At 40.1% G+C, this 13174-nt stretch overlaps 1 protein-coding gene across 1 annotated transcript in view; it reads right to left on the bottom strand.

Moving 5' to 3' along the window:
- Positions 1-7216, bottom strand: part of NPFFR2 (neuropeptide FF receptor 2) — a 73267-nt gene extending 66051 nt beyond the window's left edge. The window contains exon 1 of the mRNA XM_005681743.3: positions 7079-7216. The gene's annotated coding sequence lies outside the window, so the exon portion shown is untranslated. The remainder of the gene's footprint in view (positions 1-7078) is intronic.

Below are 13174 nucleotides of genomic sequence, written 5' to 3'. Positions count from 1 at the left end.
GGAATATTCATTGGAAGGACTGATACTGAAACTGAAGCTCCAATACTTTAGCCAACTGATGCAAAGAACTGACTCATTGGAAAAGACCTGACTCGTAAAAAACCCTGATGCTGGGAAAGATTGAAGGCAGGACTAGAAGGGGATGACAAAGGATGAGATGGTTGGATGGCATCACCAACTCAATGGACATGAGTTTGAGCAAGCTCTCAGAGTTGGTGATGGACAGGGAAGTCTGGCATGCTGCAGTCCATGGGGTTACAAAGAGTCAGACATGACTGAGTGACTGAACTGAACAGTTGGAATGAAGGGCTTTTCATGAAGTATTTAATGAATGAGAAAAAGTATACAATTTTGAAAACTGGAAATAAAAAGATTGTGCATGTGTATATACACAAGCATGTATTCATATGTATACATGTGAATGGTTATTAAAAAGTATAGGAAAAGCTAAAATAATAGAATTCAATTGCCAACATGGGTTACTTGTGATTCAGTAACAGAGGAGAAAAGAGTGGGCAGAGGCAATTAAGAAAGGAAACTGAAGAATTAAGAATTTAGTAGCTACAGAATATGATATAATTTGGGCACTTATATAAAATTACATATGCATGTATTTTAAAAATAAAATATTTTAAAGATGAAATTATAATATGTTAATTACAATAATAGAATGGGTGGATTTAACTTTACTTAAAAGTAAATGTTGTAGTATTTTTTACCATATTTTAGTCTTTCTTAGTGCTTAGGCCCAGATTATTTTTAAAAATCCACATACACAGATACCATGGAACCCACATATATTAAAATAGCACAGTCAGTGGCAACTAAGTGGCTTTTTCAAAACTTTTTCTGCCACATGAAATGAAAAAGTATGTACAGATTGACCTTTTAGTTAAGCTAGGACGAGTGGAAAGGAGGATAAAAAAGCATAAAGGAAGAATGGGATTTAAAGACTAAAATTTTAGCATCTTAATTGGACATGCAAGAGTATGCAGGAGAATCTGATGGGTTAATGGAAATGAAATTTTCACTAGGCAAATATTTGCTGAGTTTCTACCGTGCAACATATTGTTCTAGACACCAAAGTTAGGAGTTAATGTAAAAGCATCAAGGTGATCTCTTGTGGAGTTTACACTCTCCTTAGGGAGAGGAGGGGGCTTCCCTTGTGGCTCAGATGGTAAAGCGTCTGCCTACAATGCAGGAGACCTGGCTTCGATCTCTGGGTCAGGAAGTTCCCCTGGAGAAGGAAATGGCAAACCACTCCAGTATTCTTTCCTGGAAAATCCCATGGACAGAGGAGCCTGGTTGGCTACGGTCCATGGGGTCACAAAGAGTCAGACACGATTGAGCCACTTCACTTCACTTAGGGAGAGGAAGCTCAGAAGCAAGTGAACACAGACATACAGATGGTCTCAAGTAACACAAAGGTGGTCTCAGTAGCTAAGACCAGAGGACACTGTGAGGACAAGTAGCCTTAGGAGCACACTAGACCTGATCCCTGCCTGTGCAACTCTGACGTTTGAAATTCTCAGGTAGGGAGAAGGCAAGTCCAAAAGCAATAAGGAGGTCTGAGCTTGGAATGTTCCAGGCTGGAGGGACCACATGAGGACAAGGGGAATGAGTGCTAAGCATGAACTCAGAATTCGTCAGGCTTGCAAATTTTAGAAACTTCAAGGGCCTGCTTCTATAGAAAAACTTGAATTAGAAAAAGTTCCTAAAACCTGGATAATCAAAATATCATGAAATGCATGCTCGAGATGGGGTATTTGGGCAAGCTCTGCACAGTCTTCAGTGAACCCCCAGGGCTGCTAGTTGTGAAAGAAGTGTAAACAGTGCTCTGGGTCAGAAACCACTCAAAGTAGCTTTTCCAGGTGAAAGAAGTGGTGACAAAGAGAACAAATCTGCTCAGGATTGTAGCCAAAGACTTTCAAGCCTGAAGGAGCACTGTGATATTAATGACATCAGCAGCCATCCAAGGACAAAAAGACTTTGCAAACCTGTTGAGATGGGGAATTCCAGAAAGGCGACCAGGGGATATGAGTAAAAGACCAAGGAAGCGAGAGGCTATAAACTCTACTAGAGAAAGAAAGAAAGTGAAGTCGCTCAGTCATGTCCAACTCTTTGTGACCCCATGGACTGTAGCCTACCACGCTCCTCCATCCTTGGGATTTTCCAGGCAAGAGTACTGGAGTGGGTTGCCATTTCCTTCCCCAGAGGATCTTCCCAACCCAGGGATTGAACCTGGGTCTCCTGCATTGTAGGCAGATGGTTTACCATCTGAGCCACCAGGGAGGGCCAAACTCTACTAGAGGGTGCCTGACTAGAGGGTGCCTGTTAATCATGCAATGCACTCTGCCTATAGGGTAGGAAGCTGAGTCCCTAACGAGCCCAACTTCACTTTAGTACCATTGTGTAAGATTGCAGGGACAGGGATGAAATGAAAAAGGAAAAGTTAGAAACTTTAGGTTCTTTCAGTTCAATTCAGTTTTTTTGAGTCTTTAAGAAAAGCCGTTAAATAAGATACCCTACTTTAAATGAAAGTAGAGTTCAGGTGACACCTCTCTAAATGTCTCAGTTTTGCAAGGAGATAGGATGTTTGAGATGATGCTCTGTGAAAGAAGAAGTAATTTGCAAAACTTACAGATCCCTGCTGCTTCCTTCCCCGAAGAACAGGAGAATCTTAAAAGTCATGAGCAACTTCTTGATCTGAAATTTCCCCTTATTGGATTTTATGTTCACAGGAAGTAAACATAATATAGACAACTATTTGATTTGGCTAGAGTTCTGGGGAGAATGGATTCACAAAATGTTTATCCCCTTGTCCTGTTTTCTTTAAATATCCCTTTTCCCAGATAATACTTGAGTTTCTTCTATCTGTTTCTGCAAATAGCAATGTGGGTTGGGACCCATTATTTTCACTTAAGAGTAACCATGCAGATTCTTTTCATTTCTAAGTGAAATAAAAAATACAAATACTCAGAGCCAACTCCAGATCAATTTATGTCCAGTGGTGGGACTTAGGTATAGGCATTTGAAAAAGTTTCACAAGTAATGAATGTTTCCTATTTTGGTTAATAAGAAACTTCATTAAGCCTGTAATATTTATTTCTTCCTAAGAATGCAGCTTTGTTTGTTTAGAAAGGCTTGGCATATGCAGAAATAAGTACTTTGATTGTATGCTGCTGTTACTATATACTCGGGGGCCCTGCAGGATTGAATTTAAGCTCATGGACTTGAAGGCTGCATGAATTCATTATCCCAATTCCTCAGTCTAGCAAATGTGTTTACTTTGGGCAAAATCATTTCCAAGCCTCTGTTTCCTTATCGACAAAACTCACTGAAGATTAGCTCTCACTATCTCATTTGGCTTTCAGAAACTGTTTTCCCAAACAAGCAGAACTGAAATATTCTCATATGCTTGGTAGACCCTTCAGGGTTTTGAAAATGAAGGTCAATTGAGATTCCTGGGAGAGACTCAAAAAAGATGCATTAGTTCCAGCAGAAGATGCCTTAGTCTGTAGGTGCCTCAGTGGAACCCAGATTTTAGGCAGACACTTAAATAAGGCCTCTCAACAGCCCCAGATGGAAATGCAGTAAGAAATATTGGTAGTATTTAGACATGTTAAATTTTCAGTAGCAACAAAGGTAAGAGAGAACCAATTTCTTGGCATTTCAGGCGTTATTTTGTTCGTAGTGTTTTTCTTTCTTTAGATTACTGCAGTGGTGTGACTGGGTTTCTGCAGCTGTTATGATTCCCCTGATATAATGTGTCTGGTGTGTTAAACTGGAACAGAACTACACCCAGGTTGACAGGGAACTGGGACAGGGCTTGTCTTCTCAGTCTGCGTGGCATGGAGAATGATTTTTATGCTGTTCTGACTCATTTTGACTTTCTGTGGGTGAGGGGAGAGTTGGTGAAATATCAAAGAGGCATTCACTCCATGCTTGAGGCTCTGATCATCCTATGTCCCGATCCCTGATACATCCTGGAGAAGCTGCACTGGTAGGGCTTCGCTGGTGGCGCTAGGGGTAAAGAACTTGCTGCCAGTGCAGGAGACATAAGAGATATGGGTTTGATCCCTGGGTCAGGAAGTTCCCTCGGAGAAGGAAATGGCAACCCACTCCAGTATTCTTGCTTGTAAAATCCCGTGGACAGAGGAGCCTGACAGGCTATAGCCCATAGGGTCATGAAGTCAGACATGACTGAAGCAACTTAGCATGCATGCATGTACTGGTAATGGCCACTTGAACACGTGGGAGGAATTTCTCTGCACTTCTCTCATCTCCTCTCCACTGGAGGCAGGGAAACCTTTAGATCTGTCAGAGATGCGTGTCCTAAAGAACATTGCTGTGCCAGAGGCTGCATCCAGCACGGTCACCTAGACCACTCCATTCATTCCTTCTAATCATCCAGTTGAGACAAGAGATAGTGAATTTATAGAATTTTCAGGGCCTTGCCTAAGGGTGGCTGGTTTCAAGTAGCAAAACAAGGATATCTATGCCTTCTCACCCTGGATCGTCTGCCCTCTTATCATAGGAACAGGGAAACCCAGAGGGGTGAAAAGATTTTAGAAAGCATATTCTAACTTATCCATTTATATTTGAGAAATTTAGACTCAAGTTAAATGATTTGCCTTAGGTGCAGAGCCAATGAGAAGCCTGACTGGGAAAAGAACTTTATCTCTTCATTTGTGTAACTCTGGTATCTCAGAATTCCACAAGGCGCTTAAAGGACATGAGACTCATTCAAAACAGCTGTCTCTTGTGGTGACCATTGTAACTCATTGCTGGGGCAGTATCTTTCCATCTGCCTTTGGTTCGATAGAGTAAGGGACCTTCTAGAACCCGAATGTTCAGTTTCAAGGCAATTGGAAAATTCATTTAAGAGCCAGTTTATGCCCCAGAGCTAGAACTTAAAACTAAAGGTAATTAGGAAGGAAAGAAAAATCAGCTGTCAACAGCAGGCTAATTGCAGGCATAAAATTCACGTCTTTTAAGAGAACTACTTGGTAAGATTAATATAAAAATGTATAGATCTATTTTAGGAACATGAGGTTATATTTATCTGTCTTTCAATATGTACAACAGTTTTAAAGTTTTCACTTAAAATCAACTTCCCCTCTCCAGAATGAGGAAAGTAATATTTTACAAAATGATTATTTTTTAATATATGATGTTTGAGGAACAGTTATTCTTACGTCTGTATTACAGCTGGAGATCCACTCTAGGGCACTACAGTGAAAACATTCATGAATATTCATCAGAGAGTCATTTTCATGAATTTTTTAAATCAACAATCACACACACAAATAAATAATAATAAACAATAAATATAAGAACAATAAACAATTTTTGCAGGAGCAAATCATTCACTGGTTAATAGTAAATTTATATCTATACATTCTACAGCCTTTGAATCTGTAAAAAAAGAATACTGGTGTGCTTAAAATGAGCTATGACTTAAAAGAATCATAAAAATAAAACAACAACAAATTTCTAATTCAGACTTTTAAATACTTCATAATTTTATTCATAAAATGCTCAGGAATAAAAATGTCAGATAAAATAGACAGATAGATGACAGACTAAGAAAAAAATGTTTGAGATTCAAACTTTCCTGAAGATGCCTATGGACATCAAGAAAAATGGCTGTTAGGAAGATCTTTTTGGATGATATGAATTTTAGAAAAATATTTATGCTAATAAAAGAGCAGAAGATAATATATGAATAACACATTAATGCATCATCAAGCAATATTGAAATTACATTTTAGGTTATTATAATAACTACTTTTTAATGATGATAATGCAGTATACAGTGAAGACCTGTTCTCTTAAATGATAGCAGCTTTTAACAGATGAAAGACGCTAACCAAACTCTGCATACAGTTGCCACTCAACTCTCTGTTCATGATAATGGTTCTATCTTGAGCATTTCACAGCAATTTTGCGAATTCAATCATAACTTAAAATGTTAAGATGATTTTACACAAGCTATTTTGGTTTACATCATTAGAGTTGAAGCTGAAAACAGAAATGTGCCCACACATTACAAACGAGAATTTGCCTATCTTTCCCCTCGTTGGTCATTATCAGTTGAAAATGATTTGGATGTATAATGGAAAGAGAAATTTAGACACATGGTTAAAATAACTTTTAATACTTTGATCAGAAAAGAAATCTATCATATTCTTATAACTTATGCCATCTTAGATTTGACTCTTTAAAGTAAATAATTTTTTGAAATATCTACAGTCTAGCTGAGGGCAAAAGAAGGGATAAGCAAATTCATCTTTGTTTCTTAGTTTATAGTTCTGTATTAAAAAAAAAAAAACAAAAACATAGCGCAGAGCAGAGACTGCTCCTGTTTCCCACACCAGACGCTATCTTTGACCAAGGGCTGAACTTCTGGCAAATGCCTGGGGTTTTGTAAAAGACAGGCTAAACTTGGCATTGTCTGGAAATCCTTTCTCACACCCTAGAAAGAGCTTTAAAAGAAAAAAAAAAAAAAAATCTCTCCGAATACCTTCACTGATGGCTCTGTGCTGGACTTGGGTAAAAAACCATGTTTTAGCCTTTCTGGCAAATAAAAGCATGTAAGATGCAACCTCACTCACATACCCAAAGATCATTGCTCAAATAATCACAAATGTAGACAGAAGCTTAGAAAATTCGCTAGTATCAGGCGTGGACGTCAAGGAAACTCAATAGGAAAGTTATTTTTAAAAAAGGAGGGGGGGTTGCTATGGAGGGGTTTTTGGAGAACTTGAAGGTTATGAAAGTGGCTCCCTCCTCCCCATTCCTAGCCCCATCCCAGGGCTAGGAGCCTGGGAACAGGAATCAGTGGTCTGGACAGCCTGGGCACAGAAGCCCCAAAATGTCACGCTGGTGACCAAAGGGTCGCCTTCCTGGATTGTGAGTCCACAGACAGTGCCCCGTGGGATTAGGAAGGGATTTGGGAAAAGTGGAAAGAATAAAGTTACAAAATCCAAGATAACACTCCCCAGTCGCTAATGCGAATCATCCAAGCCAGCCGCGGGCACTGGGGTCCCCAGCCCAGTCTGATCCGCACCCCTACCTGCAGACCACGCCAGGGCAGAGCCCCAACGGCGTCGAAGCGTCCTGGCTGGGTTTCAGCAACAGGTTCCGATGATCCTGTCCCGGTTCCACCTGCCACCGCCTGGCTTTTCGGACCCCGCCGGCACTTGCCTGCAGGCTGCACGTTTAGGGCTGTGTGCTCGCTCGCTGGCTTGCTCTCTGCCTCCTGGCCCCCTCCGATGTAACGTCACTCTCCAGGGGGCAGCAGCCACCTGCTGGGAGCCCAAAGAAAGTATTCACATCCCGATAAGGGGCATCCGGATACCTTCTTGTGAAATTCAGAATCCGTGTGCTGCCAAGGAAAGAAAGCATCACTGTGACTAACACTGCGTCTTTGATTGCCTGGCTCCATACTTTGGGCAAGTGATTGAGCTTCCCTGTGTCTGGGATTTCATTGTAAACTACAGATGAGGCTGATAGTAGTCACTGGGTAATCTGAGAACTGAATGAGTGTGTCTGTGCAAAATGCCTGGGGTGATGATTGGTACATAGTAAGCATTCGGTAAACCTTATCGTTGTAACATTCTCTTAAAGAGTTCATTGCAGGCTGCAAGCAGACTGTGATAACCCTCCCCTTCTCCAAAGTGGACCGATCCATGAGTTCTTGCAAAGACCTTTTAGCTTGCAAGAAATCCTCTCTGGAATTGTGGAAATGTGAATTCATGCTGTAATTAGAAGGTAAAAGGAACGAACCTGAAAGAAAAACTCAGTGATTCTAACAAGAAAAATGTGCTTTGTTGGAAGTCGCTAATAGAGAAATCGTGCCTAATATGTAACTAAGTTACAGGTTCATACAATTATGAGAAAGGGATAAAGGTGATTTAGGAGAGTAACAGAGATGAGGGTCAGGTGTGGGGAAAGCCTGTGAAGGGTGTTTGTTTGCATAAGTTATCAGATTGGACCTTCATAGCACAGCAAGGACAGCTATGGGAAACCACAACAAACTTGCTAAGTCATAGTGTACAATTATTTCCAGTCCATACCAAGGCATGAAATTCAATGGCTTGTCCAATATCACAGAGGTTGTTTTTAAATGACATAGTAGGCTCCAGAAGCTGAAAATTCAGCTCTCTATTACATATCTCTGCCTAAATCACTGCAGATTGTGAGATACAAGAAAAAGCTGCTTGGAGAAATCTTTTTAAATAGGATTCTTTGGTCTTGGATTAAGGTTGTAGGTTCAGACATGTGTATGTTTAAACCTGGATCCTGTATTCAGGATCCTGAAAGGGCTATCTTTCCCAAACCTTTACAAGGTTCAGGGCAGAGATGCTAGTCACACTTTGTGAGTTTGTAACCACATTTAAAGGCATAGAAAGTCTTAGGATAAAAGACATTAAACAGATAAACAGATACTAATAGGAGGCAGGACTTAGAAGTAAAAGTTCATCAAAATAAAGCTAAAAAGAGAAAGGCATTCTGTATCTAATCAGATATTCTCAAATCAAAGTAAAAACAATTATGACCCATCACTCTATATCATAGGGTTTCCCAGGTGGCTCAGTGGTAAAGAATCTGCCTGCCAATGCAGGAGACACAGTAGAGGTGGGTTAGATCCCTGAGTCCAGAAGATCCCCTAGAATAGGAAATGGCAACCCACTCCAGTATTTCTTGGCTGGAAAATTCCATGGACAGAAGAACCTGGTGGGCTACCGTTCATGGGTTTGCAAAGAGTCGGACACTGACTCAGAAACTGAGCACACACACACCCCTGTATCGTTCTACTTACCACCATTTGAAAAACAGATCATCAAAGTGAATTAGGAATAATAGCAAAGCTTTTAATGAGACAGTGAGGTAATGTCTAGCTTGCAAGAATTCTATTACAAATTAAAAGACATACAAAACTTGTCATGTAATAATCATTAAATTATGAGTCACTTTCTGTATCTCGTAAAACAGCACCCTGTGAGAACTACTGTCCTTATCCTCCTCCCCTCCCTCTCCCCCAGTGACAACGTTAATGGAGAATTTAAGTGTAGATTCTGACTCCAAAGTTCCGAGATGGGGCTGCAAGTTTGCATTTTTGAAAAGTTCCCAGGTGTTGCAGATGCTGCTGGTCCATAGACCACACTTTGAATGGCAAGGTCTTACCGAAATCAGTAGTTAGCCAAAGTGAAAGTGAAGTCGCTCAGTCGTGTCCAACTCTTCGTGACCTCGTGGACTATAGCCCACCAGGCTCCTCTGTCCATGGGATTCTCCAGGCAAGAATCCTGGAGTAGGTTGCCATTTGTTTCTCCAGGGGATCTTCCCGACCCAGGGATCGAATCCGGGTCTCCTGCATTGCAGGCAGACGCTTTACCCTCTGAGCCACCAGGGAAGCCAAGGTTACATATTTAATATGTGATAGAAACAGTGTCAGACCCCAAATCTACCTGAGCTCCATGGTGTTGTGATTATCCATTATTCTGTGCTAACCCTACCTAAGGAAAATTGAAATTCATTCACATAGATAAAACATGAAGGTGGGAGTGGGGCTTTGAACAGAGTGATCATGAATGACTGGCTGTACTTTGAGTTGAAACCTGTCAAAACAATGTGGAGTTTAAGCGCCTGGAGCAAACTGGCACTTAAACTCTCTAGTTTCTTTACTTTTACAAAGGAAGAGTCAGTCAAGGCAATTTCTAAATAAGAAACATTTGACCTTTTTTAGGGGTCACCACAGTGTGATGAATGCTTTGCGGAATATTATGGGATAATAAATCAAAGAATGATCTCATCAGACTTCTTTCCTGCTTAACCTCTCATTTGTGTTGGTCTGAATCTTGGAAGAGAATTACAAAATAATTTCTAATTGCATGTTTGGTTTCTATTTCAGTGGCCCTCCTTTTTACACTTAAGCTACTGCCTTACAATAATCATTGTTTACCCAAACTCCAGTAACAGTTATGTGATAAGATTAAATCCGCTGCTTCTGGAAAAATGTATCACGATGTTATGATGAATGCTTAGGAAGTCAAAACCGTAAGTGTTCTCGGAAAGCCGATATTTCAGAACTGCAAAAAAGGATTAGAGTGAGAAGTATTTTTTCATTCAATACATTGTTACATTTAAAAAATTTGTGTCTCTGAGTTTTTTAAGTACCCATAAATTTTGAGAATTTAGCTTAATCCTTTGCATGTAAGAGTAGATTTATGTTGTCAATTTAGAACAAAAAATGCTCTAATCATCTAAAATGAATTAATCTATTTATCAGCCTTCTGCAGGAAGGCAAGGTTTTCTTTAGGGTAATGGCCAAAACAGGGCTTTCTAGGTGGATTGGTGCCAGTGCAGGACATGGAAGAGATGAGGGTTCAGTCCCTAGTTTGGGAAGATCCCTTGGAGAAGGAAATGGCAACCCACTCCAGTACTCTTGCCTAGAGAATCCCATGGACAGAGGACCCTGGCAGGCTACAGTCCATGTGGTTGCAGAGTTTGACATGACTTAGCAACTACACAACAACAAACTAAGCAATTCCTTTGACAAATTTCCTGAAATAGAAACCTATATAAATAGGGAAGTGGAAAAAATCATGTAATTAATGGTTCTCTCAGTTATCAATATGTAGCTATTTGTATGTATTTGAATTGATTGCAGTTGATTTGAGATAAATTTCTTGTAGTGCTAAAATGAGTAGGAAAAAAAAAATAACCTCTATAAAAGAATCATACCTTCAATAGCTTATTAATTACTCCTGGCATCTCTATGATGTGTAGTATGTATTGGGCTATCTATTATTTGAGATGATCTGTGTCATCTTTCCTCCCATGGTTTGAGGACTAGGGCTGGGTACCTGGGGTAGAGGATAGGCTAACTGGGGATTAATGGGCCTCTATGGTCTAAACCAACTGAGGATAAGGAGCTTTGCCTAAACTAGTGTACAAAGTGAGAGCCAAGTTGAGAGTAGGCAGTAAGCGGGACCAATTATATGGGGAAGACCATGCGGGAAGAAATTTTCTGTAGTCTTGGTGAGAGAACTGTGTTAAAGAAGAGGCAGAAAAACTGGAATAAAAGGGATGGGATAGAATACTTAACATAGGTACACGCTGCAGGAATTGGCCACTGAGGCCAAGGTGGCAACTGAGACTGTACTAATTTTAGAATTTCCATGATTAGAAGTTGCTAATATCGGCTTCCCCAGAGGCTCAGATGGTAAAGAATCTGCCTGTAATGAGGGAGACCTGGGTTCGATCCCTGGGTTGGGAAGATCCCCTGGAGAAGGGAATGGCAACCCACTCCAGTATTCTTGCCTGGAGAATTCCATGGTCAGAGAAGCCTGGCAGGCTACAGTCTATGGGATCGCAAAGAGTTGGACACAACTGAGTGACTCTCTCTCTCTCTCTCACACACACACACACATACACACACACACGTACACAGGATGCTAACACCATTAGTATAAAACAACGAAGTCTAAAGACAGATATGCACCCTGGAGAAAATACTGACTCAGTTTTAGACACGTTGAATTTCAAGTGATTTCAGAAGAGCCAGAGGGTAATAACAAGTAAGCAGCTGAAATATGGAACTCTAGGGTGCCAGAGAGATTACATTTCCAACTTAGATTTGGAGAGTCATCCACATACAAGTGATAATTGGAGCTGTAGGTGTGAGTTGACTCAGCAAGTGAAAAACTGGAAAGTGAAGAAACTCGTGTAAAGAGCTTTAAGAGATGCCTAAAAGGTAGAGAAAGGAAGAGAGGCCTAAAAAATAAATGAGGAGAAATTAGGGAAGTATGAAAAGAATGTGAAGTGTTTCATGACGATCGAAGCAGGAGTGGTTTCCAAAAGGAGGTACAAGCACCAGTGGCCTGGAGAAGTCGAGTCACTATTGGACGTAGGTAACAAGGGATAGGGGTAGAGGGACGGAGTTGTGGGTCAGAGCTGGATGAAATGAGGCAAATGTAGGTTGTGAGGATCATAGACTTAAGTGATCAAATTCTTGTAGGTGAGAGGAGTAAGAGAGAAAGACTTTGTGTTTTACTATCAATATCCTATGACTTAGGGTTAAGACTCTCACCTATATGTGTGCATCTCGACAGCCATACCTGGGAAGTTCTCACTTCAACCTGTGGATGTACATGCAGGCTTATTCTTATCAAGTATTTCCAGTTTCCAAAATTATTTGCTAAGCCTGGGTGTATCTGATATATAAACCCATGCAAAAGATATCTACTGTGTTATCTCAGGAAACTCAGTCTCTATTCCAGCAATACTATGTGTATTTCCAGCACATGTTTATGGGAAAAAAGACCAGTGATTGTGCAGGGCTTGGCAGATTAATACATTTTTTAAAAATTGATAAAGTTGTTCTTCACCAGTTGGCTTGTTATTTTATCTGATGATTTTAGCACTATTTGAAGAAAAGAGGTTATGAGCACATTCTATCTTGATTTTAAACATCAATTGTGTGACCTAAGTATTTGTTTTGATATTTTGTTGCTTTTATCCCTGAATCTACCAAAATGCCATAGCATAGAATCCCAGTGAACATTTAACAACGAAATAAGTAAACTTACAAAGATAACTGATTTTTAAATGTGTTTTTTAATTGGAGGAAAATTGTTTTACAGTGTTATGTTGCTTTCTGCCATACAACCACACAAATCAGTCATAATTAAATATATATATATTAAATATATATATATTCCTTCCCACTTGAGCCTCCCTCCCCTTCCCCCATCTCCCGCTAGGTCATCATAGAGTGCCAGGGTGGGCTCCTCATGTTTTGTAGCAACTTCCCACTAAGCTATCTGTTTTACACAAGATAGTGTATATATGTCAATGTTACTTTCTCAGTTCATCCCATGGTCTCCTTCCCCTGCTGTGTCCACCAGTCTGTTTTCTACATCTGAGTCTCCATTCCTTCTCTGCAAATAGATTCATTAGTACCATTTTTTTTTAATATTCCATATTTCTGAGTTAATATACAATATTTGTTTTTCTGTTCCCGGCTTACTTCACTCTGTGTAATAGGTTCTAGGTTCATCCACGTCACTACAACTGACTCAAATTCATTCTTTTAGTAGCTGAATCATATTCCATTGTCTATATGTACCACTTCTTTATGCATTCATCTGTTGATGGATATCTGGGT

This window comes from Capra hircus, chromosome 6, assembly GCF_001704415.2.
Source record: "Capra hircus breed San Clemente chromosome 6, ASM170441v1, whole genome shotgun sequence".
Taxonomy (NCBI): Eukaryota; Metazoa; Chordata; class Mammalia; order Artiodactyla; family Bovidae; genus Capra; species Capra hircus.
The sequence above is the reverse complement of the archived record's forward strand: the minus strand, read 5'-3'. Positions and strand labels throughout refer to the sequence as shown.